At 40.9% G+C, this 27,943-nt stretch overlaps 18 non-coding genes and 15 pseudogenes across 18 annotated transcripts; all 33 read left to right on the top strand.

The window, feature by feature from the left end:
* Window positions 1-18,613: 18,613 nt before the first annotated feature.
* Window positions 18,614-18,749, top strand: LOC123423989. Its single transcript, XR_006621495.1, has one exon. It is a non-coding gene; the product is annotated as a small nucleolar RNA snoR77 (small nucleolar RNA).
* A 51-nt stretch (window positions 18,750-18,800) lies between these two features.
* LOC123423990 lies at window positions 18,801-18,936 on the top strand. Its single transcript, XR_006621496.1, has one exon. It is a non-coding gene; the product is annotated as a small nucleolar RNA snoR77 (small nucleolar RNA).
* Window positions 18,937-19,010: 74 nt separating this feature from the next.
* LOC123423958 lies at window positions 19,011-19,104 on the top strand. Its single transcript, XR_006621467.1, has one exon. It is a non-coding gene; the product is annotated as a small nucleolar RNA R44/J54/Z268 family (small nucleolar RNA).
* Window positions 19,105-19,575: 471 nt separating this feature from the next.
* On the top strand, window positions 19,576-19,671 carry LOC123423187 (annotated as a pseudogene).
* A 98-nt stretch (window positions 19,672-19,769) lies between these two features.
* LOC123424048 lies at window positions 19,770-19,916 on the top strand. The gene has a single exon (XR_006621538.1). It is a non-coding gene; the product is annotated as a small nucleolar RNA snoR137 (small nucleolar RNA).
* Window positions 19,917-20,214: 298 nt separating this feature from the next.
* LOC123423957 lies at window positions 20,215-20,308 on the top strand. The gene has a single exon (XR_006621466.1). It is a non-coding gene; the product is annotated as a small nucleolar RNA R44/J54/Z268 family (small nucleolar RNA).
* A 447-nt stretch (window positions 20,309-20,755) lies between these two features.
* LOC123423166 lies at window positions 20,756-20,851 on the top strand (annotated as a pseudogene).
* A 92-nt stretch (window positions 20,852-20,943) lies between these two features.
* Window positions 20,944-21,089, top strand: LOC123424056. The gene has a single exon (XR_006621546.1). It is a non-coding gene; the product is annotated as a small nucleolar RNA snoR137 (small nucleolar RNA).
* A 119-nt stretch (window positions 21,090-21,208) lies between these two features.
* Window positions 21,209-21,311, top strand: LOC123424014 (annotated as a pseudogene).
* A 49-nt stretch (window positions 21,312-21,360) lies between these two features.
* LOC123424006 lies at window positions 21,361-21,487 on the top strand (annotated as a pseudogene).
* Window positions 21,488-21,561: 74 nt separating this feature from the next.
* On the top strand, window positions 21,562-21,655 carry LOC123423959. Its single transcript, XR_006621468.1, has one exon. It is a non-coding gene; the product is annotated as a small nucleolar RNA R44/J54/Z268 family (small nucleolar RNA).
* A 474-nt stretch (window positions 21,656-22,129) lies between these two features.
* On the top strand, window positions 22,130-22,225 carry LOC123423252 (annotated as a pseudogene).
* A 98-nt stretch (window positions 22,226-22,323) lies between these two features.
* Window positions 22,324-22,469, top strand: LOC123424059. The gene has a single exon (XR_006621549.1). It is a non-coding gene; the product is annotated as a small nucleolar RNA snoR137 (small nucleolar RNA).
* Window positions 22,470-22,574: 105 nt separating this feature from the next.
* Window positions 22,575-22,698, top strand: LOC123424020 (annotated as a pseudogene).
* A 50-nt stretch (window positions 22,699-22,748) lies between these two features.
* On the top strand, window positions 22,749-22,884 carry LOC123423993. The gene has a single exon (XR_006621499.1). It is a non-coding gene; the product is annotated as a small nucleolar RNA snoR77 (small nucleolar RNA).
* A 74-nt stretch (window positions 22,885-22,958) lies between these two features.
* On the top strand, window positions 22,959-23,052 carry LOC123423966. Its single transcript, XR_006621475.1, has one exon. It is a non-coding gene; the product is annotated as a small nucleolar RNA R44/J54/Z268 family (small nucleolar RNA).
* A 447-nt stretch (window positions 23,053-23,499) lies between these two features.
* Window positions 23,500-23,595, top strand: LOC123423176 (annotated as a pseudogene).
* Window positions 23,596-23,687: 92 nt separating this feature from the next.
* Window positions 23,688-23,833, top strand: LOC123424051. The gene has a single exon (XR_006621541.1). It is a non-coding gene; the product is annotated as a small nucleolar RNA snoR137 (small nucleolar RNA).
* A 103-nt stretch (window positions 23,834-23,936) lies between these two features.
* Window positions 23,937-24,055, top strand: LOC123424012 (annotated as a pseudogene).
* Window positions 24,056-24,104: 49 nt separating this feature from the next.
* On the top strand, window positions 24,105-24,231 carry LOC123424009 (annotated as a pseudogene).
* Window positions 24,232-24,305: 74 nt separating this feature from the next.
* LOC123423964 lies at window positions 24,306-24,399 on the top strand. Its single transcript, XR_006621473.1, has one exon. It is a non-coding gene; the product is annotated as a small nucleolar RNA R44/J54/Z268 family (small nucleolar RNA).
* A 475-nt stretch (window positions 24,400-24,874) lies between these two features.
* Window positions 24,875-24,970, top strand: LOC123423271 (annotated as a pseudogene).
* Window positions 24,971-25,068: 98 nt separating this feature from the next.
* Window positions 25,069-25,214, top strand: LOC123424054. Its single transcript, XR_006621544.1, has one exon. It is a non-coding gene; the product is annotated as a small nucleolar RNA snoR137 (small nucleolar RNA).
* Window positions 25,215-25,319: 105 nt separating this feature from the next.
* Window positions 25,320-25,443, top strand: LOC123424015 (annotated as a pseudogene).
* A 50-nt stretch (window positions 25,444-25,493) lies between these two features.
* Window positions 25,494-25,629, top strand: LOC123423995. Its single transcript, XR_006621501.1, has one exon. It is a non-coding gene; the product is annotated as a small nucleolar RNA snoR77 (small nucleolar RNA).
* Window positions 25,630-25,703: 74 nt separating this feature from the next.
* LOC123423969 lies at window positions 25,704-25,797 on the top strand. Its single transcript, XR_006621477.1, has one exon. It is a non-coding gene; the product is annotated as a small nucleolar RNA R44/J54/Z268 family (small nucleolar RNA).
* Window positions 25,798-26,240: 443 nt separating this feature from the next.
* LOC123423158 lies at window positions 26,241-26,336 on the top strand (annotated as a pseudogene).
* A 92-nt stretch (window positions 26,337-26,428) lies between these two features.
* On the top strand, window positions 26,429-26,574 carry LOC123424047. Its single transcript, XR_006621537.1, has one exon. It is a non-coding gene; the product is annotated as a small nucleolar RNA snoR137 (small nucleolar RNA).
* A 103-nt stretch (window positions 26,575-26,677) lies between these two features.
* LOC123424011 lies at window positions 26,678-26,796 on the top strand (annotated as a pseudogene).
* A 49-nt stretch (window positions 26,797-26,845) lies between these two features.
* Window positions 26,846-26,972, top strand: LOC123424005 (annotated as a pseudogene).
* Window positions 26,973-27,046: 74 nt separating this feature from the next.
* Window positions 27,047-27,140, top strand: LOC123423970. The gene has a single exon (XR_006621478.1). It is a non-coding gene; the product is annotated as a small nucleolar RNA R44/J54/Z268 family (small nucleolar RNA).
* A 447-nt stretch (window positions 27,141-27,587) lies between these two features.
* LOC123423148 lies at window positions 27,588-27,683 on the top strand (annotated as a pseudogene).
* Window positions 27,684-27,775: 92 nt separating this feature from the next.
* LOC123424049 lies at window positions 27,776-27,921 on the top strand. The gene has a single exon (XR_006621539.1). It is a non-coding gene; the product is annotated as a small nucleolar RNA snoR137 (small nucleolar RNA).
* Window positions 27,922-27,943: the final 22 nt, after the last annotated feature.

Raw genomic sequence — 27,943 nt, 5'->3', positions numbered from 1 at the left:
GTATAGTTATTATTATAATTCCTGTATCAAGATAATAGTTTATTATCCATGCTATAATTGTATTGAATGAAGACTCATTTACATGTGTGGATACATAGACAAAACACCGTCCCTAGCATGCCTCTAGTTGGCTAGCCAGTTGATCGATGATAGTCAGTGTCTTCTGATTATGAACAAGGTGTTGTTGCTTGATAACTGGATCACGTCATTGGGAGAATCACGTGATGGACTAGACCCAAACTAATAGACGTAGCATGTTGATCGTGTCATTTTGTTGCTACTGTTTTCTGCGTGTCAAGTATTTATTCCTATGACCATGAGATCATATAACTCACTGACACCGGAGGAATGCTTTGTGTGTATCAAACGTCGCAACGTAACTGGGTGACTATAAAGATGCTCTACAGGTATCTCCGAAGGTGTTAGTTGAGTTAGTATGGATCAAGACTGGGATTTGTCACTCCGTGTGACAGAGAGGTATCTCGGGGCCCACTCGGTAATACAACATCACACACAAGCCTTGCAAGCAATGTAACTTAGTGTAAGTTGCGGGATCTTTTATTACGGAACGAGTAAAGAGACTTGTCGGTAAACGAGATTGAAATAGGTATGCGGATACTGACGATCGAATCTCGGGCAAGTAACATACCGAAGGACAAAGGGAATGACATACGGGATTATACGAATCCTTGGCACTGAGGTTCAAACGATAAGATCTTCGTAGAATATGTAGGATCCAATATGGGCATCCAGGTCCCGCTATTGGATATTGACCGAGGAGTCTCTCGGGTCATGTCTACATAGTTCTCGAACCCGCAGGGTCTGCACGCTTAAGGTTCGACGTTGTTTTATGCGTATTTGAGTTATATGGTTGGTTACCGAATGTTGTTCGGAGTCCCGGATGAGATCACGGACGTCACGAGGGTTTCCGGAATGGTCCGGAAACGAAGATTGATATATAGGATGACCTCATTTGATTACCGGAAGGTTTTCGGAGTTACCGGGAATGTACCGGGAATGACGAATGGGTTCCGGGAGTTCACCGGAGGGGGGCAACCCACTCCGGGGAAGCCCATAGGTATTTGGGGGGGTCACACCAGCCCTTAGTGGGCTGGTGGGACAGCCCACCAATCTCCTATGCGCCAAGAGAGAAAAATCAAAGGAAAGAAAAAAAGGGGAAGAAGTGGGAAGGGGGAAGGACTCCCTCCCACCAAACCAAGTAGGACTCGGTTTGGGGGGGGAGAGTCCTCCCCCCTGGCTCGGCCGACCCCTTGGGGATCCCTTGGACCCCAAGGCAAGGTCCCCCTCCCTCCTCCTATATATATGGGGCTTTTAGGGCAGATTTGAGACGACTTTCTCACGGCTGCCCGACCACATACCTCCATAGTTTTTCCTCTAGATCGCGTTTCTGCGGAGCTCGGGCGGAGCCCTGATGAGACGAGATCATCACCAACCTCCGGAGCGCCGTCACGCTGCCGGAGAACTCTTCTACCTCTCCGTCTCTCTTGCTGGATCAAGAAGGCCGAGATCGTCGTCGAGCTGTACGTGTGCTGAACGCGGAGGTGCCGTCCGTTCGGTACTAGATCGTGGGACTGATCGCGGGATTGTTCGCGGGGCGGATCGAGGGACGTGAGGACGTTCCACTACATCAACCGCGTTCTCTAACGCTTCTGCTGTACGATCTACAAGGGTACGTAGATCACTCATCCTCTCTCGTAGATGGACATCACCATGATAGGTCTTCGTGCGCGTAGGAAAATTTTTGTTTCCCATGCGACGTTCCCCAACAGTGGCATCATGAGCTATGTTCATGCGTAGATGTCTTCTCGAGTAGAACACAAAAGGTTTTGTGGGCGGTGATGTGCGTTTTGCTGCCCTCCTTACTCTTTTCTTGATTCCGCGGTATTGTTGGATTGAAGCGGCTTGGACCGACATTACTCGTACGCTTACGAGAGACTGGTTTCATCGTTACGAGTAACCCCCTTTGCTCAAAGATGACTGGCAAGTGTCGGTTTCTCCAACTTTAGTTGAATCGGATTTGACCGAGGAGGTCCTTGGATGAGGTTAAATAGCAACTCATATATCTCCGTTGTGGTGTTTGCGTAAGTAAGATGCGATCCTACTAGATACCCCTTGGTCACCACGTAAAACATGCAACAACAAAATTAGAGGACGTCTAACTTGTTTTTGCAGGGTATGATTGTGATGTGATATGGCCAACGATGTGATGTGATATATTGGATGTATGAGATGATCATGTTGTAATAGAAATATCGACTTGCACGTCGATGGTACGACAACCGGCAGGAGCCATAGGGTTGTCTTTATACTAACATATGTGCTTGCAGATGCGTTTACTATTTTGCTAGGATGTAGCTTTAGTAGTGATAGCATGAGTAGCACGACAACCACGATGGCTACACGTTGATGGATGATCATGGTGTGGCGCCGGTGACAAGAAGATCGTGCCGGTGCTTTGGTGATGGAGATCAAGAAGCACGTGATGATGGCCATATCATGTCACTTATGAATTGCATGTGATTTTAATCCTTTTTGCACCTTATTTTGCTTAGAACTACGGTAGCATTATGAGGTGATCTCTCACTAAAATTTCAAGACGAAATTGTGTTCTCCCCGACTATGCACCGTTGCTACAGTTCGTCGTTTCGAGACACCACGTGATGATCGGGTGTGATAGACTCAACGTTCACATACAACGGGTGCAAAACAGTTGCGCACGCGGAACACTCGGGTTAAGCTTGACGAGCCTAGCATGTGCAGACATGGCCTCGGAACACATGAGACCGAAAGGTCGATCATGAATCATATAGTTGATATGATTAGCATAGGGATGCTTACCACTGAAACTATTCTCAACTCACGTGATGATCGGACTTGGGATAGTGTAAGTGGATCATGAACCACTCAAATGACTAGAGAGATGTACTTTTTGAGTGGGAGTTTTGAATATAATTTGATTAAGTTGAACTCTAATTATCTTGAACATAGTCTAAGTCCACTTTGAATATATTTGTGTTGTAGATCATGGCTCACGCAAGTGTCATCCTGAATTTTAATACGTTCCTAGAGAAAGCTAAGTTGAAAGATGATGGAAGCAACTTTGTAGACTGGGCTCGTAATCTTAAGCTAATCTTACAAGCTGGAAAGAAGGATTATGTCCTTAATGCTGCGCTAGGAGATGAACCACCCGCTACGGCTGATCAGGATGTTAAGAACGCTTGGTTAGCGCGTAGGGAGGACTACTCAATAGTTCAATGTGCAGTCTTGTATGGCTTAGAACCGGGACTTCAACGTCGCTTTGAGCGTCATGGAGCATTTGAGATGTTCCAGGAGTTGAAGTTTATCTTTTAGAAGAACGCCCGGATCGAGAGGTATGAGACCTCCGATAAATTCTATGCTTGCAAGATGGAGGAAAACTCGTCTGTCACTGAACATGTGCTCAAAATGTCTGGGTACTCAAACCGTCTAGCTGAACTGGGGATTGAACTCCCGCAAGAAGCTATCACTGACAGAATCCTTCAATCACTGCCGCCAAGCTACAAAGGCTTTGTGTTGAACTACAACATGCAAGGGATGAACAAGTCTCCCGGCGAGTTGTTTGCGATGCTGAAAGTCACAGAGTCTGAACTCCGTAAAGAACATCAAGTGTTGATGGTGAGCAAGACCACTAGTTTCAAGAGAAACGGCAAAGGCAAGAAGGGCAATTCGAAGAAGAGCGGCAAGCCTGTTGCCAATCCGCCGAAGAAACCCAAGGCTGGACCTAAGCCTGAAACAGAGTGCTTCTATTGCAAGGGTATGGGTCACTGGAAGCGCAATTGCCCCAAGTATCTGGCAGATAAGAAGGCGGGCAAAGAAAAATCAGGTATATTTGATATACATGTTATTGATGTGTACTTAACCGGCTCTCGTAGTAGTGCCTGGGTATTTGATACCGGTTCTGTTGCTCACATTTGCAACTCGAAGCAGGAACTGCGGAATAGACGAAGGCTGGCGAAAGACGAAGTGACGATGCGCGTAGGAAACGGTTCCAAGGTTGATGCAATCGCCGTCGGCACAGTGTCACTTCAACTACCATCGGGATTAGTGATGAACTTAAATCATTGTTATTTAGTGCCTGCGTTGAGCATGAACATTATATCTGGATCTTGTTTATTGCGAGACGGTTACTCTTTTAAGTCTGAGAATAATGGTTGTTCTATTTCTATGAGTAACATCTTTTATGGTCATGCACCGAATGTGAGAGGATTGTTCATATTGAATCTCGATAGCGATACGCATATACATAACATTGAGACCAAAAGAGTTAGAGTAAACAATGATAGCGCCATATTTTTGTGGCACTGCCGCTTGGGTCATATTGGTGTAAAGCGCATGAAGAAACTCCATGCTGATGGACTTTTGGAGTCACTTGACTTTGATTCACTTGACACGTGCGAACCATGCCTCATGGGCAAGATGACTAAGACTCCGTTCTCCGGAACAATGGAGCGTGCAAGTGACTTGTTGGAAATCATACATACCGATGTGTGTGGTCCAATGAGCGTGGAGGCACGCGGCGGATATCGTTATTTTCTCACCTTCACTGACGATTTAAGTAGATATGGTTATGTCTACTTAATGAAGCACAAGTCTGAAACATTTGAAAAGTTCAAGCAATTTCAGAGTGAAGTGGAAAATCATCGTAACAAGAAGATCAAGTTCCTACGGTCTGATCGTGGGGGTGAATATCTGAGTTTCGAGTTTGGTACTCACCTAAGACAATGTGGAATTGTTTCACAGTTAACACCGCCTGGAACACCACAGCGTAATGGTGTGTCCGAACGTCGTAATCGTACTTTGTTAGAGATGGTGCGATCTATGATGTCTCTTACTGATTTGCCGTTATCTTTTTGGGGTTATGCATTAGAAACAGCTGCATTCACTTTAAATAGGGCACCATCGAAATCCGTTGAGACGACACCATACGAACTGTGGTATGGCAAAAGGCCAAAGTTGTCGTTTCTTAAAGTTTGGGGATGTGATGCTTATGTCAAAAAGCTTCAGCCTGAAAAGCTGGAACCCAAAGCGGAAAAGTGCGTCTTCATAGGTTACCCAAAAGAGACAGTTGGGTACACCTTCTATCTCAAATCCGAGGGCAAAGTGTTTGTTGCTAAGAACGGAACTTTTCTCGAGAAGGAGTTTCTCTCGAGAGAATTGAGTGGGAGGCAGATAGAACTTGACGAGGTTGTCGAACCTCTCATCCCTCTGGATGGTGGCACAGGGCAAGGGGAGACCTCTGTCGTTGCGACGCCGGTTGAGGAGGAAGTTAATGATGATGATCATGAAACTCCAGTTCAAGTTTCTGTTGAACCACGCAGGTCGACGAGATCACGTGCTGCTCCAGAGTGGTACGGTAATCCCGTCTTATCGATCATGTTGTTAGACAACAATGAACCAGCGAATTATGAAGAGGCAATGGTGGGCCCAGATTCCAACAAATGGCTAGAAGCCATGAAATCCGAGATAGGATCCATGTATGAGAACAAAGTGTGGACTTTGGAGATACTACCTGAGGGCCCCAAGGCTATTCAGAACAAATGGATCTTTAAGAAGAAGACGGACGCTGACGGTCATGTGACCGTTTATAAAGCTCGACTTGTGGCAAAGGGTTTTTCACAAGTTCCAGGAGTTGACTACGATGAGACCTTCTCACCCGTAGCGATGCTTAAGTCCGTCAGAATCATGTTAGCAATAGCTGCATTTTTCGATTATGAAATCTGGCAGATGGATGTCAAAACGGCGTTCCTTAACGGTTTCCTTAAGGAAGAGTTGTATATGATGCAACCCGAAGGTTTGGTCGATCCTAAAAATGCTGACAAAGTGTGCAAGTTCCAGCGATCCATTTATGGACTGGTGCAAGCATCTCGGAGTTGGAATAAACGCTTTGATGAGGTGATCAAAGCATTTGGGTTTATGCAAGTGGTTGGAGAATCTTGTATTTACAAGAAAGTGAGTGGGAGCTCTGTGGCATTTCTAATATTATATGTGGATGACATATTACTGATTGGAAACAATGTAGAGCTTTTGGAGAGCATAAAAGGTTACTTGAATAAAAGTTTCTCTATGAAGGACCTAGGAGAAGCTGCTTACATACTAGGCATTAAGATCTATAGGGATAGATCAAAACGCCTGATAGGACTTTCACAAAGCACGTACCTTGATAAAGTTTTGAAGAGGTTCAAAATGGAACAGTCCAAGAAAGGTTTCTTGCCAGTGTTACAAGGTACGAGATTGAGTAAAACTCAGTGCCCAGCAACTGATGAAGATAGAGAGCATATGCGCTCCGTCCCCTATGCTTCAGCCATAGGCTCTATCATGTATGCAATGCTGTGCACTAGACCGGATGTTAGCCTAGCCATAAGTATGGCAGGCAGGTTCCAGAGTAATCCAGGAGTGGATCACTGGACGGCGGTCAAGAATATCCTGAAGTACCTGAAAAGGACTAAGGAGATGTTTCTCGTGTATGGAGGTGACGAAGAGCTCGCCGTAAAAGGTTACGTTGATGCAAGCTTCGACACAGATCCGGACGACTCTAAGTCGCAAACCGGATACGTATTTATTCTTAATGGGGGTGCAGTAAGCTGGTGCAGTTCCAAGCAAAGCGTCGTAGCAGATTCTACATGTGAAGCAGAGTACATGGCTGCCTCGGAGGCGGCTAAGGAGGGTGTCTGGATGAAGCAGTTCATGACGGATCTTGGAGTGGTGCCAAGTGCACTGGATCCAATAACCTTGTTCTGTGACAACACTGGTGCCATTGCCTTAGCAAAGGAACCAAGGTTTCACAAGAAGACCAGACACATCAAACGACGCTTCAACCTCATCCGCGACTACGTCGAGGAGGAGGACGTAAATATATGCAAAGTGCACACGGATCTGAATGTAGCAGACCCGCTGACTAAACCTCTTCCACGGCCAAAACATGATCGACACCAGAACTGTATGGGTGTTAGATTTATTACAATGTAATTCACATGGTGATGTGAGGGCTAGATTATTGACTCTAGTGCAAGTGGGAGACTGTTGGAATTATGCCCTAGAGGCAATAATAAATGTATAGTTATTATTATAATTCCTGTATCAAGATAATAGTTTATTATCCATGCTATAATTGTATTGAATGAAGACTCATTTACATGTGTGGATACATAGACAAAACACCGTCCCTAGCATGCCTCTAGTTGGCTAGCCAGTTGATCGATGATAGTCAGTGTCTTCTAATTATGAACAAGGTGTTGTTGCTTGATAACTGGATCACGTCATTGGGAGAATCACGTGATGGACTAGACCCAAACTAATAGACGTAGCATGTTGATCGTGTCATTTTGTTGCTACTGTTTTCTGCGTGTCAAGTATTTATTCCTATGACCATGAGATCATATAACTCACTGACACCGGAGGAATGCTTTGTGTGTATCAAACGTCGCAACGTAACTGGGTGACTATAAAGATGCTCTACAGGTATCTCCGAAGGTGTTAGTTGAGTTAGTATGGATCAAGACTGGGATTTGTCACTCCGTGTGACGGAGAGGTATCTCGGGGCCCACTCGGTAATACAACATCACACACAAGCCTTGCAAGCAATGTAACTTAGTGTAAGTTGCGGGATCTTGTATTACGGAACGAGTAAAGAGACTTGCCGGTAAACGAGATTGAAATAGGTATGCGGATACTGACGATCGAATCTCGGGCAAGTAACATACCGAAGGACAAAGGGAATGACATACGGGATTATACGAATCCTTGGCACTGAGGTTCAAACGATAAGATCTTCGTAGAATATGTAGGATCCAATATGGGCATCCAGGTCCCGCTATTGGATATTGACCGAGGAGTCTCTCGGGTCATGTCTACATAGTTCTCGAACCCGCAGGGTCTGCACACTTAAGGTTCGACGTTGTTTTATGCGTATTTGAGTTATATGGTTGGTTACCGAATGTTGTTCGGAGTCCCGGATGAGATCACGGACGTCACGAGGGTTTCCGAAATGGTCCGGAAACGAAGATTGATATATAGGATGACCTCATTTGATTACCGGAAGGTTTTCGGAGTTACCGGGAATGTACCGGGAATGACGAATGGGTTCTGGGAGTTCACCGGAGGGGGGGCAACCCACTCCGGGGAAGCCCATAGGCATTTGGGGGGGGTCACACCAGCCCTTAGTGGGCTGGTGGGACAGCCCACCAATCCCCTATGCGCCAAGAGAGAAAAATCAAAGGAAAGAAAAAAAAGGGGGAAGAAGTGGGAAGGGGGAAGGACTCCCTCCCACCAAACCAAGTAGGACTCGGTTTGGGGGGGGGGAGAGTCCTCCCCCTTGGCTCGGCCGACCCCTTGGGGATCCCTTGGACCCCAAGGCAAGGTTCCCCTCCCTCCTCCTATATATATGGGGCTTTTAGGGCAGATTTGAGACGACTTTCTCATGGCTGCCCGACCACATACCTCCATAGTTTTTTCTCTAGATCGCGTTTCTGCGGAGCTCGGGCGGAGCCCTGCTGAGACGAGATCATCACCAACCTCCGGAGCGCCGTCACGCTGCCGGAGAACTCTTCTACCTCTCCGTCTCTCTTGCTGGATCAAGAAGGCCGAGATCGTCGTCGAGCTGTACGTGTGCTGAACGCGGAGGTGCCGTCCGTTCGGTACTAGATCGTGGGACTGATCGCGGGATTGTTCGCGGGGCGGATCGAGGGACGTGAGGACGTTCCACTACATCAACCGCGTTCTCTAACGCTTCTGCTGTACGATCTACAAGGGTACGTAGATCACTCATCCTCTCTCGTAGATGGACATCACCATGATAGGTTTTCGTGCGCGTAGGAAATTTTTTGTTTCCCATGCGACGTTCCCCAACACTAGTAGCATAAGAGTATTGGATACCGGTTCGGTTGCTAAGTGATTAGTAACACGAAATGAAAGCTAGGGCATAAATGGAGATTAGCTAAAGGCGAGGTGACGATACATGTTGGAAGTGTTTCCAAGGTTGATATGATCAAACGTCGCACGCTCCCTCTACCATCGGGATTGGTGTTAAACCTAAATAATCGTTATTTGGTGCTTGCGTTAAGCATGAACATGATTGGATCGTGTTTATTGCAATACGATTATTCATTTAAAGAGAATAATGGTTACTCTATTTGCTTGAATAATCACCTTCAATGGTTTATTGAATCTCGATCGTAGTGTTACACATGTTCATGATATTGGTGCCAAAAGATACGAGTTAATGATGATAGTACCACTTACTTGTGGCACTGCCGCTTGAGTCATGTTAGTATAAATTGCATGAAGAGGCTCCATGCTGATGGATCTTTGTACTCACCTGATTTCGAATCACTAGTGACATGCAAATCATACCACATGAGCAAGGCCTTGTTTTCATTGAGATGAAACAAGATAGTAACTTGTTGGAAGTGATACATTTTCATGTATGCAGTCCAATGGGTGCTGAGGCACGCAGTGGATATCATTATGTTCTTACTTCAATGATGATTTGAGTAGATACTAGAGTATTTACTTAATGAATCACAAGTCTGAAATATTGAAAAGTTCAATTCTGTTTCGGAGTGAAGTTCGTCGTAACAAGAGGATAAACTGTCTACGATATGATCATAGAAATGAATATCTGAGTTACGAGTTTTGGTACGCAGTTAAGACAATGTGGAAATTGTTTCGCAGTTCATGCCACCTGGAACATCATAGTGTGATGATGTGTCTGAACATCATAGCCACACACTATTTGGTACGGTGCACACTAAGATGTCTCTTATCGAATTACCACTATCGTTTATGGGTTATGCATTAGAGACAACCGCATTCACTTTAAATAGGGCACCACGTATTTCCGTTGAGATGACACAGTATAGACTGAGGTTTAGAGAAATCTAAACTGTCGTTTCTTGAAAGTTTGGGGCTTCGACACTTATGTGAAAAAGTTTCAGTCTGATAAGCTCGAACCCAAAGCGGATAAATGCATCTTCATAGGATATCCAAAACAGTTGGGTACATCTCCTATCTCAGATCCGAAAGCAAAGTGTTTGTTTCTAGAAACGGATCCTTTCTCGAGGAAAGGTTTCTCTCGAAAGAATTGAGTGGGAGGGTAGTAGAACTTGATGAGGTTATTGAACCATCACTTCAACCAGTGTGTAGCAGGGCGTAGGAAGTTGTTCATGTGGTGCCTACATCAATTGAAGTGGAAGCTGATGATGATGATCATTGAGCATCGGATCAAGTTACTACAAGTCTCGTAGGTTGACAAGGTCGCGTACTACTACAGAGTGGTATGGTAACCCTGTCTTGGAGGTCATGTTGTTGAGCAACAGTGAACCTACGAGTTATGGAGAAAGCGATGGTGGGCCCGGATTCCGACAAATGGCTGGAAGCCATGAAATCCGAGAGAGGATCCATGTATGAAAACAAAGTGTAGACTTTGGAAGAACTACTTGATGGTCAGAGGACTATTGAGTAAAGATGGATCTTTAAAGGAGGACAGACGATGATGGTGATAAATCACTATTAAGAAAAGCTCGACTTGTCGCAAAGTTGTTTTCGACAAGATCAAACAGTTGACTATGATGAGACTTTCTCACTCGTAGCGATGCTAAAGGTCTGTTAGAATTATATTAGTTGTTGATGCATTATTTATGAAATATTGCACGTAGGATGTCAAAACATTGTTTTCTGGACGGTTTCCTTGAGCAAACATTGTATGTGATACAACCAGAAGGTTTTGTCGATCCTAAAGATACTAGCAAGTATGCAAGCTCCAGTGATCCTTCAATGGACTGGTGCAAGCATCTCGGAGTTGGAATATACACTTTGATGAGATGATCAAAGATTTTGGGTTTGTACAAGGTTTATGAGAAACTTGTATTTCCAAAGAAGTGAGTGGGAGCACTATAGAATTTCTGATAAGTATATGTGGTTGACATATTGTGGATCAGAAGTAATGTAGAATTTCTGTAAAGCATACAAGGTTGTTTGAAAGGAGTTTTTAAAGGAATACCTGGATTGAGCTACTTGAACGTTGAGCATCAAAGATCTATGGAGATAGATCGAAAGCGCTTAATGGAAGTTTCAACAAGATGCATGCCTTGACAAGTTTTTGAAGGAGTTCAAAATAGATCAGCAAAAAAGAGGAGTTCTTGGTTGCATTGTGAGGTGTGAATTTGAGTATGACTAAAAACCCGACCCCGGCAGAATAAAGAGAATAGACGAAGGTCGTCTTCTATGCCTTTGCTTAGAATCTAAAGTATGCCATGCTGTGTACCGCACCTGATGTGTGCCTTGACTCAAAGTATGTTGAGAGGTACAGAGAGTGATCCATGATTGAATCACTAGCAATGGTCAAAATTTATCCTTAGTAACTAATGGACTAAGGAATTTTTCTCGATTATGGAGGTGGTTAAAGAGTTCGTCGTAAAGGGTTACGTCGATGCAAGCTTTGACACTAATCCAAATAACTATGAGTAGTGAAAAGGATTCGTATAGTAGAGTAGATATTTGGAGCATTTCCGAATAGCACGTAGTAGCAGCATCTGTAAGATGACATAAAGATTTGTAAAGAACACACGGATTTGAAAGTTTCAGAATCGTTGACTGAAACCTCTCTCACGAGCAAGACGTAATCAGACCCCAGAACTATATGGGTGTTGGATTCGTTGGAATCACATGGTGATGTGAACTAGATTATTGACTCTAGTGCAAGTGGGAGACTGTTGGAAATATGCCCTAGAGGCAATAATAAATTAGTTATTATTATATTTCTTAGTTCATGATAATCGTTTATTATCCATGCTATAATTGTATTGATTGGAAACACAATACTTGTGTGGATACATATACAAAACACTGTCCCTAGTAAGCCTCTAGTTGACTAGCTCGTTGATCAAAGATGGTCAAGGTTTCCTGGCCATAAGCAAGTGTTGTCACTTGATAAACGGGATCACATCATTAGGAGAATCATGCGATGGACTAGACCCAAACTAATAGACGTAGCATGTTGATCGTGTCATTTTGTTGCTACTGTTTTCTGCGTGTCAAGTATTTGTTCCTATGACCATGAGATCATATAACTCACGGACACCGGAGGAATGCTTTTTGTGTATCAAACGTCGCAACGTAACTGGGTGACTATAAAGATGCTCTACAGGTATCTCCGAAGGTGTTCGTTGAGTTAGTATGGATCGAGACTGGGATTTGTCACTCCGTGTGACGGAGAGGTATCTCGGGGCCCACTCGGTAATACAACATCACACACAAGCCTTGCAAGCAATGTGACTTAGTGTAAGTTGCGGGATCTTGTATTACGGAACGAGTAAAGAGACTTGCCGGTAAACGAGATTGAAATAGGTATGCGGATACTGACGATCGAATCTCGGGCAAGTAACATACCGAAGGACAAAGGGAATGACATACGGGATTATATGAATCCTTGGCACTGAGGTTCAAACGATAAGATCTTCGTAGAATATGTAGGATCCAATATGGGCATCCAGGTCCCGCTATTGGATATTGACCGAGGAGTCTCTCGGGTCATGTCTACATAGTTCTCGAACCCGCAGGGTCTGCACACTTAAGGTTCGACGTTGTTTTATGCGTATTTGAGTTATATGGTTGGTTACCGAATGTTGTTCGGAGTCCCGGATGAGATCACGGACGTCACGAGGGTTTCCGGAATGGTCCGGAAACGAAGATTGATATATAGGATGACCTCATTTGATTACCGGAAGGTTTTCGGAGTTACCGGGAATGTACCGGGAATGACGAATGGGTTCCGGGAGTTCACCGGGGGGGCCCACCCACCCCGGGGAAGCCCATGGATGTTTGGGGTGCCACACCAGCCCTTAGTGGGCTGGTGAGACAGCCCAAGAGAGGCCTATGCGCATAGGAAAGAAAATCAAAGAGGAAAAAAAAAGAAGGAGGTGGGAAAGGGAAGAAGGACTCCACCTTCCAAACCAAGTGGATTTCGATTTGGGAGGGGGAGACCTTCCCCCTTGGCTCGGCCGACTCCCTTGGGAGTCCTTGGACCCCAAGGCAAGTCTCCCCCCTCCTCCTCCTATATATAGTGGGGTTTTAGTGCTGATTTGAGACAACTTTGCCACGGCAGCTCGACCACATATCTCCACGGTTTTACCTCTAGATCGCGTTTCTGCGGAGCTCGGGCGGAGCCCTGCTCAGACAAGATCATCACCAACCTCCGGAGCGCCGTCACGCTGCCAGAGAACTCTTCTACCTCTCCGTCTCTCTTGCTGGATCAAGAAGGCCGAGATCATCGTCGAGCTGTACGTGTGCTGAACGCGGAGGTGCCGTCCGTTCGACACTAGATCGTGGGACTGATCGCGGGATAGTTCGCGGGGCGGATCGAGGGACGTGAGGACGTTCCACTACATCAACCGCGTTCACTAACACTTCTGTTGTACGGTCTACAAGGGTACGTAGATTACACATCCCCTCTCGTAGATGGACATCACCATGATAGGTCTTCGTGCGCGTAGGAAAATTTTTGTTTCCCATGCGACGTTCCCCAACACATCCTGCTATTAATGATAAAAAAGCAATGCCCAATTTAAAGAATGAACAGTAAATGTAGAACCAGAATTTTCTAGTGTAGCGAACCTGAATTAGTTACCGGGCTTAACGTTTCTTAATGTATATTTTTTCAAAATCAGAACAAAAATTGAAGAAATGAACATTTTTGAGTATGTGAGAAAAAAATGAAAATATGAACATTTCCTGAATCTATGAACAATTTTTGAAAAAGCAAACAAATTTATGAAAAATTTGAATATATTTTGAAAATACGAACATTTTTAAATATGTGAACAGAAAATTGAAAACGGGAACATTTTTGTAAAGTGCAAACATTTTTTATATATATGAACAATTTTCGAATGGGAACGGATTTTTGAAAATCTGAACAATTTCTGAATCTATGAACAGTTTTTGAGAAAACAAACAAATTTATGAAAAAATTCAACATATTGTGGAAATACGGACATTTTTGAATTTGTGAACAAAAACTGAAAAAAGGAAAATTTATTATAAAGTGCGACCATTTTTTGTATTTGTGAACAGTTTTTTAATGGGAACGGTTTTTTGAAAATCTGAACAATTACTGAATCTATGAACAATTTTTGAAAAATCTAACCAATTTTGAAACCTGCATACATATTTTTCTAATATGAACATTTTGAAAGTTGTGATTTTTTTGAAAATGGGAACATTTATTGTAAAGCGTGATCATTTTTTTATTTGTGAACAATTTTTGAATGGGAACTGTTTTTTTGGAAATCTGAACAACTTCTGAATCTATGATTTTTTTGAAAAAACAAGTAATTTTATGAAAATGAAACATATTTTGAAAATACAAACATGTTTAAATTTGTGAATAGAAATTAAGTACAGGATTTTTTTTGTAAAGTGCGACCAATTTTTGGATTCGTGAACAATTTTTGAATGATAAAGTTTTTATGAAAATCTGAATAATTTTTTAAAACAAGATTTATTTTTGAATTTATAACATAAAATTGGAAGTCTCAAAACTATTTTCAAATAGAAACAAAATTGAAACAGTTAAACAGAAAGAGAAAAGGTTAAAATAAAAATAAAAAAGAAAAAAAGAGAAAATCACAAGCTTAAGTAACCTTCTAGAAAGTTTCAAAACCGATAAAAACGGCTGGGAAACTACTAGGAAGTTCCGAAAAACGGAACTGCCTGCAGAGGGATGGCCAGCTCAGTTGATCACGCCCATGTATGATCGGCCAACTATTAGACGCAAAGACCATCAAATAGGGCTTTCTTGAGAAATTAGTCAGCTTAGATTATATTTACGAAAATTAGTCAGCTTAGATTATATTCTTGAGAAACTATTAGTCGTGAATGAAAAAATTAGTGCAAACGAATTTTAACTAAGTTTTTTACATACGAGCAGAATTAACGACGTATGGGCAAAAACATTGTTGTCTTTATATAGTAAGTAATAGTAGGTACAGACTGCTATCCCCTCCCAAACTCTGAATCATTGTATCAAAACTATCCTATGGATTATTGATTCCTTCGGTGCGCTGTCGAGAAACTAAGTTCATTTTACATAGTAGCGTTGACAACAGGGTGTTAGTTGCATGAATTTTTCGAGTAAGGCCTTTTGGATCCCGAGCTCCATAGACGCCCGTTTTAAAAAAAAAAAAATCAGTTTCAAAAAATCCTGAAAACAAATATGCATGTATGTAAGGATGTAATGTACATGTGTGTAAAAATTCACGATGAAATACTTTTAATTAGGACCTGTACAAAAAAGACAAAATCAAGGCCCCGAGTGATGAATAGTATCATGTGTCAAAAGGCTCCGATTTGTTCTCTTGTACAACCCTCATTTCAACATATTTTGAGCTGTAAATTTACACACTTGTGCATTATGCCTTGATGTATATCTGTATTTTTTCAGAATTTTTTGAACCAAAAAATATGAATTTCATGAACTTTGGATTTCAAATCCGAAGGCCACCATGGAGGCCGAGCTCCAAAAGCAATTTCCGAAATTTTTCAATATTCATACATTCCACTAGAATTGATTCATACCACACCCCCTTCACAATCAATGAAGTATGTGTTGCTAATCATTGAGGCATGTGCACTTTTGGTGGAGCAAGCCCTTAACAAACGATCGGCAGACTACTCCATGGAGGCCTAGGTGATTGAGGATGTCAAAGTGCAGGCTAAGCTATGGTTTCCTAATGCGTGATTGTCCATTGTAAGCGAGACGTCAATTCTGCTGCTCATACTCTAGCGTAAGTGAGATGAAATGCTCCATCTGATGGAACTCTTGAATGAGATGGTGATGACGTGACAACACACGTTGCTGGGATTATAAGGGCCTGCAATGTCCATAATTGCTTCCTCGGAAAAAACATAACTACATGTTGTTGGATGGCATGGTTAGAACTAATGTTCAGACCATGTACCTCCAATCCCGTACGAAACGGCCTGTTAATTCTTAGCATATACATCAAACTCGAACAAGATGTGTTTCTGATTCCTCTCATTCCAATCGAAAACATTTTAAACTTGTATTATTTGGTTTGATACTTTCCCTTTCATGGATGGTAAGCGAAGTGACAAGGGGAAGCAAGGCCACATCCTCATATATAGCATAAGCTTCTGAGCAAATTAATACTACATGGTACTATATATTACATGAGATCTTCTATCCTCTAGGGGATAACCCACCAAAATAAGTCATAAACACATACCAATACAATACGAGCAAATTAATGATACATATCCGCTATCCTACAGGGTTCATCATGTGATGTATCTTAAACACATACTAGGACGATATGAACACCACTGCTCACCCAACTACAAAAAATTGATTAATACTTCTCTGTCGCGCTTAATTTGTTTAAAAAAAATTATATACGCGGTCTTGGAGAGCTACACAGTCACATAGCGGACGTCCGATACACACAACTCCAATAGTGTATGTGCATTTCACACAAAAAAACTGTGTATGCGCCATAATACCCTAAGAGTCATATCAGTGCCATCACATGTGCTACACAGATACATAATACAAGCACAAGCTGGGGTACACCTTAAGCTTCAATTGTTAAACCACCAGTATGTAACATGTTCATGGCCCGTGCGGGATGGTAGGGAACCACCATTACTTACGAATTACCACGACATGATTGTTGACCAGAAGCACATACTTTCTCCCTTTGATTGAAAGGAAGACAAGAAATATTGTTATATGGATCGTCGAATGTTTCTCAATCGGAATCAAGGATACATATTTCACGAGGAATCCTTTGATGGTGGTGCGGAGTTAGGGATAACATCTGCAACACTTACCAAAGAGGAAGTTTTAACTATCAATGAATATGAAGATTGTTTCTAGGAAGGACCCTTTCGGGAAAACAACCACCAAGAAGCGCAAGGTTGGTGAACCACCAATAGTTCCGAAAAGAATAGCCATATGGTTTAGGTTGCAATACTGGAAAGACTTGTTACAGACTCACAATCTTAATGCAGTGCATATTGAAAAGATGTATGTGAAAACATAATTAACACACTTTTACACATGGAATGAAATCCAAATATAATTATGGTTCTCGTGAAGGTCTAAAGCATTTATGAAAAAAAAAATCTCTAGCATGTTCCAAGAGGTGAAGAATTCGATTTTCCCGTTGCACCCTATGCAATGGTCAGTGAAAATAAAAAATACTTTGCCAATTTTTTAAGTAAGCAAGGCTGGTTGTGCATCTGATATACTACACCACAATGTCCTTATGAACTAGAAAAGATCATTGGGCTGAAGATCGGCGACAACCATGTTCGTTTGTAGAAGTCATGGCTGCAAGCACATCGACATGTTTTGTTTAATTATGATAAAACATATCTATACTTGAAGTATGTTATATTCTAAGGATTTTTATCATTTGAACTTATGAACGATATTTGTCACAGTGTCAAATTTGCATACTTGTGGGTCGATCCGCACCTCCATCTCAGATTTTTTGTCCTCACCTTTATCTTAGTACAAAAGAACGTTTCGCACTCAGCCAACCAACAAGTGCCACATGACCTCATTTCCATCTAAAAATAATAAGTGGGTCCTCACCTCCATATCAAAAAAGAAAACCCTCACCTCCTCCATCTTTTCTTAGAAAAAAAGGAAAATGCAAAAAAAATAAAATACATTTCCACACCAGCCAGCCAGTAGGCGCCACTTGACATAGCCCAACGCTGGCCCTTTCTTTCTCCCCGGCCCTTGGACAGGCCCAACACTCTATACCCAGCCCATTGTTCCTACGAACCCCTCCCTCCTCTATTTATACGATCCGGTGAACGAACCCTAATCACCACCCCGCAGCCGCCGCCAGCGCTCCTTCCATCGCCATTTGCCTTTTCTTTTCTTTCGCCTCTTCTTCTTTTCTCGTTGGTTCCTGGTAGTATTATCGATGCGATGAAGAGCTAGTTTCTATTGATCCGCCGCCTTGGACGGCGGCGGCGTGATGCTCACCATTACTACTGGTTCGTATTCACCGAGCATCCATCCAGCCAGATCGCCCCTTCTTGTTTCAGACTCAGTTTTCTTTTCTCTCGATCCAAACATGTGTTCTTGCAAGCTTCGTAGGTTTTTGTTCTGGTTACGGCGAAGATCCCAGCAGAGAGGTGTTGAATCTCCCTCGTTGAGGCCTCTCTAACAAATTTCTAATCTTCGCACAGTGACGAGACGCCGTGGATTTTGTGGGTGTGTGATTTTCCTGGTTCTGTCACATCTGTTGCCGCGGATACATCTTTTATCAAACTACTAGTTTCAAACTTCATTTCTTTTTGTTTTGCATCCGAGGGACCTATGGATGGACAGCCATTCCCGTGCTGTGTCTACCAAGTTTGCCTTCGGACACTACCAAGCAGATTGTTCTTCAATCATCTTGCTTCAAACTCTCTTTTCTGTGAGATGGAATCATTTGCTGACATTCAATTTATGTCTAAGCCACTGTTTTTTTGTTCCTTATTTGTGGTCTAATAAAAGAGACCCAACGAGCGACGATTCAGGCAGCCCCTTTGTCCGATTCAATGGCAATGGAGGTGTTGCGTTGCTCGGAGACTAAATCTTCTGCTCTTCAGATTAGCTGAGGGGGAGGCACTGCTTCCCTCCTTGAAGCTGGTCTAGTAGTCTTAAGGACATCAACTTAGTTTTCCTTTGTAAAACATTGTAGTTTTGTGACGAGCGACGATTCAGGCAGCCTCTTTGCCATTGCAGTGGCATTGGAGGTGTTGCGTTGCTCGGATAGTAAACCTTTTGCTCTTCAGATTGGCTGAGAGGGTGGCTCCTGCTTCCCTCCCTGAAGCTGGTCTAGTAGTCTTAAGGACATTATATATCGTTAATTTGGTTCTCATACCCAATTTGGTATTGACCTTTTTCTTCATTTCTTGTTTGTTGATCAAAGAAAACAAATGACGATATCAAGACAGGGACATCAGAACCCTGAATTTCAGGGTTATGACAGACTACGTCTATAATGGGAATCTCTCTGATGTTTTCGATTACCCATAAATCTGTTCTGGAATCTGCTTTCTTTCTCGATTGATGTGAATACTTGAAGCAGGTCATGGTTGACCTTATCAACCACATTGTGCGAACAACAGATGGATCTAATGGCTTCTAAAGCCGTATAGTGTTGGCAATTGAAGTTTAATAACCCTACATCAATATGAACGGATCTTTTTGATTGAAAAAACACTGAACATGATTGGAGAAATGTCGACACAAGTGATGGAATAAAAACCATGTAAAAATAATCAAATCAGCCATTCATGAACACCTATTCTACAATTGCCCAGTGATGCTTATATCTAAACAAATGATGTCCTGATTATACTTGATAAAACAAGTGAAGCTTAATACTATTATCCTTGTTTGAAATTTATCTATCCGTCCAATGATATCACTCTGAGGGACACTTTTGATAATTTTTATTTTATTTTAACTTGTACTGGACCTCATGCTTAAAGCTGTCCTATGATGATCAAACTTAATAGTTTTGTTCTTCTGATGTGCTATCTCATGGCGCGGTGTGGAAGCAATTTGGAGACCTGAACTGAGGAAATGCTTAATTGTATCTTTTGTACCCAACAATTACCAATTTTACTATTTATTTTATGTTTTTTCCACTTGTAGTTTGTGATGAAGAACATGTTTTGTGCTTGTTGCTTCACGACTGGATGGATGGCCTGTTGTCAATAGTTTGGCCATCCTGTAGAGGGAAGCATAGATGAACCGGTGACACTGGCCAGCATTAAACAACATGACGCTCTATCAAACTGCGTCTTGTTACCTGTCTTCTGGCACATGGATAACATCTACATATTTTTATTTACTAACATTTTATTTTTTTATTCTTCCTTCGCACGAAAATAAGTGATTTATACAAAACTTTATAAAATTGAGTTAATTTTAAGTCACTTATTGTGTAGGGAGGCAATGCTTCCCTCCTTGAAGCTGGTCTAGTAGTCTTAAGGACATTATTTATCGTTATTTGGTTCTCCCTGAAGCTGGTCTAGTAGTCTTAAGGACATTATTTATCGTTAATTTGGTTCTCATACCCAATTTGGTATTGACCTTTTTCTTCATTTCTTGTTTGTCGATCAAAGAAAACAAATGACGATAGCAAGACAGGGACATCAGAACCCTGAATTTCAGGGTTATGACAGACTACGTCTATAATGGGAATCTCTCTGATGTTTTCGATTACCCATAAATCTGTTCTGGAATCTGCTTTCTTTCTCGTTTGATGTGAATACTTGAAGCAGGTCATGGTTTACCTTATCAACCACATTGTGCGAACAACAGATGGATCCAATGACTTCTAAAGCCGTACACTGTTGGCAACTAAAGCTTAATAACCCTACAAGAATATGAACGGATGTTTTTGATTGAAAAAACACTGAACATGATTGGAGAAATGTCAACACAAATGATGGAATAAAAACCATGTAAAAACAATCAAATCAGCCATTCATGAACACCTATTCTATCATTGCCCAGTGACCTTATATCTAAACAAATGATGTTTTGATTATCCTTGATACTATTATCCTTGTTTGAAAATTATCTATCTGTTGAATGATATCATTCTGAGGGACACTTTTTTTGAGATTTTTTTAATTTTAACTGGTACTGGACCTGATGCAGCTGTCCTATGATGATCAAACTAAATACTTTCGTTCTTCTGATGTGCTATCTCATGGTGCGGTGCGGAAGCAATTTGGAGACCTGAACTGAGGAAATGCTTGATTGTATCTTTTGTACCTAACAATTGCCAATTTTACTATTTATTTCATGTTTTTTCCACTTGTAGTTTGTGATGAAGAATATGTCTTGTTGCTTCACGACTGGATGGATGGCCTGTTGTTAATAGTTTGGCCATCCTGTAGAGGGAAGCATAGATGAACGGTGACACCGGCCAGCATTAAACAACATGTCGCTCTATCAAACTGCATCTTGTTACGTGTCTTCTGGCACATTTATAACATCTACATATTTTGATTACTCACATTATATTTCTTTTGTACTTCCTCCGCCTGAAAATAAGTTATTTGAAAATAACTTAACTTTGTACGAACTTTATAAAATTGTGTTAATTTTAAGTCACTTATTTTGTAACGTATGTAGTAAATCTTTTGCTCTTCAGATTAGTTGAGGGGGCTGCTTCCCTCCTTGAAGCTTGTCTAGTAGTCTTAAGAACATAAACTAATTCCATTTATAAAACACTATTGTACTGTGACGAGCGATGATTCAGGCAGCCTCTTTGCCATTGAAGTGGCATTGGAGGTGTTGCGTTGCTCGGATTTTGCTCTTCAGATTGGCTGAGAGGGTGGCTCCTGCTTCCCTCCCTGAAGCTGGTCTAGTAGTTTTAAGGACATTATTTATCGTTAATTTGGTTCTCATACTCAATTTGGTATTGACCTTTTTCTTCATTTCTTGTTTGTCGATCAAAGAAAACAAATGACGATAGCAAGACAGGGACATCAGAACCCTGAATTTCAGGGTTATGACAGACTACGTCTATAATGGGAATCTCTCTGATGTTTCCGATTACCCATAAATCTGTTCTGGAATCTGCTTTCTTTCTCGTTTGATGTGAATGCTTGAAGCAGGTCATGGTTGACCTTATCAACCACATTGTGCGAACAACAGATGGATCCAATGACTTCTAAAGCCGTACAATGTTGGCAACTGAAGCTTAATAACCCTACATGAATATGAACAGATATTTTTGATTGAAAAAACTCTGAACATGATTGAAGAAATGTTGACACAAGTGATGGAATAAAAACCATGTAAAAATAATCAAATCAGCCATTCATGAACACCTATTCTATCATTGCCAAGTGACGCTTATATCTAAACAAATGATGTCTTGATTATCCTTGTTAAAACAAGTGAAGCTTAATACTATTATCCTTGTTTGAAAATTATCTATCCGTTGAACGATATCACTGTGAGGGACACGTTTTTTGAGATTTTTTATTTTATTTTAACTGGTACTAGACCTGATGCTTAAAGCTGTCCTATGATAATCAAACTAAATACTTTCGTTCTTCTCATGTGCTATCTCATAGTGCGGTGTGGAAGCAATTTGGAGACCTGAACTGAGGAAATGCTTGATTGTATCTTTTGTACCCAACAATTGCCAATTTTACTATTTATTTCATGTTTTTTCCACTTGTAGTTTGTGATGAAGAACATGTCTTGTGCTTGTTGCTTCACGACTGGATGGATGGCCTGTTGTTAATAGTTTGGCCATCCTGTAGAGGGAAGCATAGATGAACGGTGACACCGGCCAGCATTAAACTACATGCCGCTCTATCAAACTGCGTCTTGTTACCTGTCTTTTGGCACATTTATAACATCTACATATTTTTATTTACTAACATTTTATTTCTTTTGTACTTCCTGTGCCTGAATATAAGTGATTTTAAAAATGACTTAACTTTGTACAAACTTTATAAAATTGAGTTAATTTTAAGTCACTTATTTTGTGACGGAGGGAGTAAATCTTCTGCTCTTCAGAAAAGTTGAGGGGGAGGCTCTCCTTCCCTCCTTGAAGCTTGTCTAGTAGTTTTAAGAACATAAACTAAATTCCAATTATTAAACACTATTGTTCTTTGACGAGCGACGATTCAGGCAGCCTCTTTGCCATTGCAGTGGCATTGGAGGTGTTGCGTTGCTCGGATAGTAAACCTTTTGCTCTTCAGATTGGCTGAGAGGGTGGCTCGTGCTTCCCTCCCTGAAGCTGGTCTAGTAGTTTTAAGGACATTATTTATCGTTAATTTGGTTCTCATACCCAATTTGGTATTGACCTTTTTCTTCATTTCTTGTTTGTCGATCAAAGAAAACAAATGACGATAGCAAGACAGGGACATGAGAACCCTGAATTTCAGGGTTATGACAGACTACGTCTATAATGGGAATCTCTCTGATGTTTCCGATTACCCATAAATCTGTTCTGGAATCTGCTTTCTTTCTCGTTTGTTGTGAATGCTTGAAGCAGGTCATGGTTGACCTTATCAACCACATTGTGCGAACAACAGATGGATCCAATGACTTCTAAAGCCGTACAATGTTGGGAACTGAAGCTTAATAACCCTACATGAATATGAACACATATTTTTGATTGAAAAAACACTGAACATGATTGAAGAAATGTCGACACAAATGATGGAATAAACACCATGTAAAAATAATCAAATCAGCCATTCATGAACACCTATTCTATCATTGCCCACGGACCTTATATCTAAACAAATGATGTTTTGATTATCCTTGATACTATTATCCTTGTTTGAAAATTATCTATCTGTTGAATGATATCACTCTGAGGGACACTTTTTTTGAGAATTTTTTTTAACTGGTACTGGACCTGATGCTTAAAGCTGTCCTATGATGATCAAACTAAATACTTTTGTTCTTCTGATGTGCTATCTCATGGTGCGGTGCGGAAGCAATTTGGAGACCTGAACTGAGGAAATGCTTGATTGTATCTTTTGTACCTAACAATTGCCAATTTTACTATTTATTTCATGTTTTTTCCACTTTTAGTTTGTGATGAAGAATATGTCTTGTTGCTTCACGACTGGATGGATGGCCTGTTGTTAATAGTTTGGCCATCCTGTAGAGGGAAGCATAGATGAACGGTGACACCGGCCAGCATTAAACAACATGCCGCTCTATCAAACTGCGTCTTGTTACCTGTCTTCTGGCACATTTATAACATCTACATATTTTGATTACTAACATTATATTTCTTTTGTACTTCCTCCGCCTGAAAATAAGTGATTTAAAAATAACTTAACTTTGTACGAACTTTATAAAATTGAGTTAATTTTAAGTCACTTATTTTGTAACGTATGTAGTAAATCTTCTGCTCTTCAGATTAGTTGAGGGGGCTGCTTCCCTCCTTGAAGCTTGTCTAGTAGTCTTAAGAACATAAACTAATTCCATTTATAAAACACTATTGTTCTGTGACGAGCGACGATTCAGGCAGCCTCTTTGCCATTGAGGTGGCATTGGAGGTGTTGCGTTGCTCGGATTGTGCTCTTCTGATTGGTTGAGAGGGTGGCTCCTGCTTCCCTCCCTGAAGCTGGTCTAGTAGTTTTAAGGACATTATTTATCGTTAATTTGGTTCTCATACTCAATTTGGTATTGACCTTTTTCTTCATTTCTTTTTTGTCGATCAAAGAAAACAAATGACGATAGCAAGACACGGACATGAGAACCCTGAATTTCAGGGTTATGATAGACTACGTCTATAATGGGAATCTCTCTGATGTTTTCGATTACCCATAAATCTGTGCTGGAATCTGCTTTCTTTCTCGTTTGATGTGAATGCTTGAAGCAGGTCATGGTTGACCTTATCAACCACATTGTGCGAACAACAGATGGATCCAATGACTTCTAAAGCCGTACAATGTTGGCAACTGAAGCTTAATAACCCTACATGAATATGAACAGATATTTTTGATTGAAAAAACACTGAACATGATTGAAGAAATGTTGACACAAGTGATGGAATAAAAACCATGTAAAAATAATCAAATCAGCCATTCATGAACATCTATTCTATCATTGCCAAGTGACGCTTATATCTAAACAAATGATGTCTTGATTATCCTTGTTAAAACAAGTGAAGCTTAATACTATTATCCTTGTTTGAAAATTATCTATCCGTTGAACGATATCACTGTGAGGGACACGTTTTTTGAGATTTTTTTATTTTATTTTAACTGGTACTAGACCTGATGCTTAAAGCTGTCCTATGATAATCAAACTAAATACTTTCGTTCTTCTCATGTGCTATCTCATGGTGCGGTGTGGAAGCAATTCGGAGACCTGAACTGAGGAAATGCTTGATTGTATCTTTTGTACCCAACAATTGCCAATTTTACTATTTATTTCATGTTTTTTCCACTTGTAGTTTGTGATGAAGAACATGTCTTGTGCTTGTTGCTTCACGACTGGATGGATGGCCTGTTGTTAATAGTTTGGCCATCCTGTAGAGGGAAGCATAGATGAACGGTGACACCGGCCAGCATTAAACAACACTACGCTCTATCAAACAGCGTCTTGTTACCTGTCTTTTGGCACATTTATAACATCTACATATTTTCATTTACTAACATTTTATTTCTTTTGTACTTCCTGTGCCTGAATATAAGTGATTTTAAAAATGACTTAACTTTGTACGAACTTTATAAAATTGAGTTAATTTTAAGTCACTTATTTTGTGACGGAGGGAGTAAATCTTCTGCTCTTCAGATTAGTTGAGGGGGAGGCTCTCCTTCCCTCCTTGAAGCTTGTCTAGTAGTTTTAAGAACATAAACTAAATTCCAATTATTAAACACTATTGTTCTTTGACGAGCGACGATTCAGGCAGCCTCTTTGCCATTGCAGTGGCATTGGAGGTGTTGCGTTGCTCGGATAGTAAACCTTTTGCTCTTCAGATTGGCTGAGAGGGTGGCTCCTGCTTCCCTCCCTGAAGCTGGTCTAGTAGTATTAAGGACATTATTTATCGTTAATTTGGTTCTCATACCCAATTTGGTATTGACCTTTTTCTTCATTTCTTGTTTGTCGATCAAAGAAAACAAATGACGATAGCAAGAAAGGGACATCAGAACCCTGAATTTCAGGGTTATGACAGACTACGTCTATAATGGGAATCTCTGTGATGTTTTCGATTACCCATAAATCTGTTCTGGAATCTGCTTTCTTTCTCGTTTGATGTGAATACTTGAAGCAGGTCATGGTTTACCTTATCAACCACATTGTGCGAACAACAGATGGATCCAATGACTTCTAAAGCCGTACACTGTTGGCAACTAAAGCTTAATAACCCTACAAGAATATGAACGGATGTTTTTGATTGAAAAAACACTGAACATGATTGGAGAAATGTCAACACAAATGATGGAATAAAAACCATGTAAAAATAATCAAATCAGCCATTCATGAACACCTATTCTATCATTGCCCAGTGACCTTATATCTAAACAAATGATGTTTTGATTATCCTTGATACTTTTATCCTTGTTTGAAAATTATCTATCTGTTGAATGATATCATTCTGAGGGACACTTTTTTTTGAGATTTTTTTTAACTGGTACTGGACCTGATGCAGCTGTCCTATGATGATCAAACTAAATACTTTCGTTCTTCTGATGTGCTATCTCATGGTGCGGTGCGGAAGCAATTTGGAGACCTGAACTGAGGAAATGCTTGATTTTATCTTGTCTACCTAACAATTGCCAATTTTACTATTTATTTCATGTTTTTTCCACTTGTAGTTTGTGATGAAGAATATGTCTTGTTGCTTCACGACTGGATGGATGGCCTGTTGTTAATAGTTTGGCCATCCTGTAGAGGGAAGCATAGATGAACGGTGACACCGGCCAGCATTAAACAACATGTTGCTCTATCAAACTGCATCTTGTTACCTGTCTTCTGGCACATTTATAACATCTACATATTTTGATTACTAACATTATATTTCTTTTGTACTTCCTCCGCCTGAAAATAAGTTATTTGAAAATAACTTAACTTTGTACGAACTTTATAAAATTGAGTTAATTTTAAGTCACTTATTTTGTAACGTATGTAGTAAATCTTTTGCTCTTCAGATTAGTTGAGGGGGCTGCTTCCCTCCTTGAAGCTTGTCTAGTAGTCTTAAGAACATAAACTAAATCCATTTATAAAACACTATTGTACTGTGACGAGCGACGATTCAGGCAGCCTCTTTGCCATTGAAGTGGCATTGGAGGTGTTGCGTTGCTCGGATTTTGCTCTTCAGATTGGCTGAGAGGGTGGCTCCTGCTTCCCTCCCTGAAGCTGGTCTAGTAGTTTTAAGGACATTATTTATCGTTAATTTGGTTCTCATACTCAATTTGGTATTGACCTTTTTCTTCATTTCTTGCTTGTCGATCAAAGAAAACAAATGACGATAGCAAGACACGGACATGAGAACCCTGAATTTCAGGGTTATGACAGACTACGTCTATAATGGGAATCTCTGTGATGTTTTCGATTACCCATAAATCTGTTCTGGAATCTGCTTTCTTTCTCGTTTGATGTGAATGCTTGAAGCAGGTCATGGTTGACCTTATCAACCACATTGTGCGAACAACAGATGGATCCAATGACTTCTAAAGCCGTACAATGTTGGGAACTGAAGCTTAATAACCCTACATGAATATGAACAGATATTTTTGATTGAAAAAACACTGAACATGATTGAAGAAATGTCGACACAAATGATGGAATAAACACCATGTAAAAATAATCAAATCAGCCATTCATGAACACCTATTCTATCATTGCCCAGTGACCTTATATCTAAACAAATGATGTTTTGATTATCCTTGATACTATTATCCTTGTTTGAAAATTATCTATCTGTTGGATGATATCACTCTGAGGGACACTTTTTTTGAGAATTTTTTTTAACTGGTACTGGACCTGATGCTTAAAGCTGTCCTATGATGATCAAACTAAATACTTTCGTTCTTCTGATGTGCTATCTCATGGTGCGGTGCGGAAGCAATTTGGAGACCTGAACTGAGGAAATGCTTGATTGTATCTTTTGTACCTAACAACTGCCAATTTTACTATTTATTTCATGTTTTTTCCACTTTTAGTTTGTGATGAAGAATATGTCTTGTTGCTTCACGACTGGATGGATGGCCTGTTGTTAATAGTTTGGCCATCCTGTAGAGGGAAGCATAGATGAACGGTGACACCGGCCAGCATTAAACAACATGCCGCTCTATCAAACTGCGTCTTGTTACCTGTCTTCTGGCACATTTATAACATCTACATATTTTGATT

This window comes from Hordeum vulgare, chromosome 1H (genome assembly GCF_904849725.1).
Source record: "Hordeum vulgare subsp. vulgare chromosome 1H, MorexV3_pseudomolecules_assembly, whole genome shotgun sequence".
Lineage (NCBI taxonomy): Eukaryota > Viridiplantae > Streptophyta > Magnoliopsida > Poales > Poaceae > Hordeum > Hordeum vulgare.
Note: the sequence above shows the minus strand (reverse complement) of the source record. Positions and strands in the feature narration are given on the sequence as shown.